Source organism: Ochlerotatus camptorhynchus, unplaced genomic scaffold (assembly GCF_037179485.1).
Source record: "Ochlerotatus camptorhynchus isolate MF236.1 unplaced genomic scaffold, CSIRO-AGI_Acam_v1.1 ptg000177l, whole genome shotgun sequence".
Classification (NCBI taxonomy): domain Eukaryota; kingdom Metazoa; phylum Arthropoda; class Insecta; order Diptera; family Culicidae; genus Ochlerotatus; species Ochlerotatus camptorhynchus.
This window is the reverse complement of record NW_027040667.1, coordinates 749,726-750,195: the sequence shown is the minus strand read 5'-3', so window position 1 is coordinate 750,195 and position 470 is coordinate 749,726.

The following is a 470-nucleotide window of genomic DNA, read 5'->3' as shown; positions in this document are numbered from 1 at the left end:
GCTGCTGGCCTGGCTGATCGTGCGAATTTCCTTCTTTGCGCTGGCCGCTGAGGAGCTGTCAAGCTTCGGGTTCTGACACACGACGTGTCTTTGTTGACAACAAAAGTCATTCCATGGAAATTCATGCAATGAATCAAGCTAAATAGACATGATAGGAAAAAATCATACACGGAAAACTTGTGATAACAAAACCACAGAGAACAGACATGGAGGCTCGAACAAAATTTCTCTAAAAACTTGTGTAAAGATTCCTATTCGACTTAAGCGCCACTAACGGCGACTTCCCCATTTAAAAACCCTCTTTGACAACATGATGGCGCTGGCGTTGCACAAATTACACTAGACACTAAGTGCTAGTAGCGCCAAGTGGCAATTTTCAACAGAAAATTTATCGATACTAGCGCCATATTGGTCGAAAGTGGAAAATTTGTAGAGAAAATCAGGAGATGCTAACACCACGTAACGGCGAC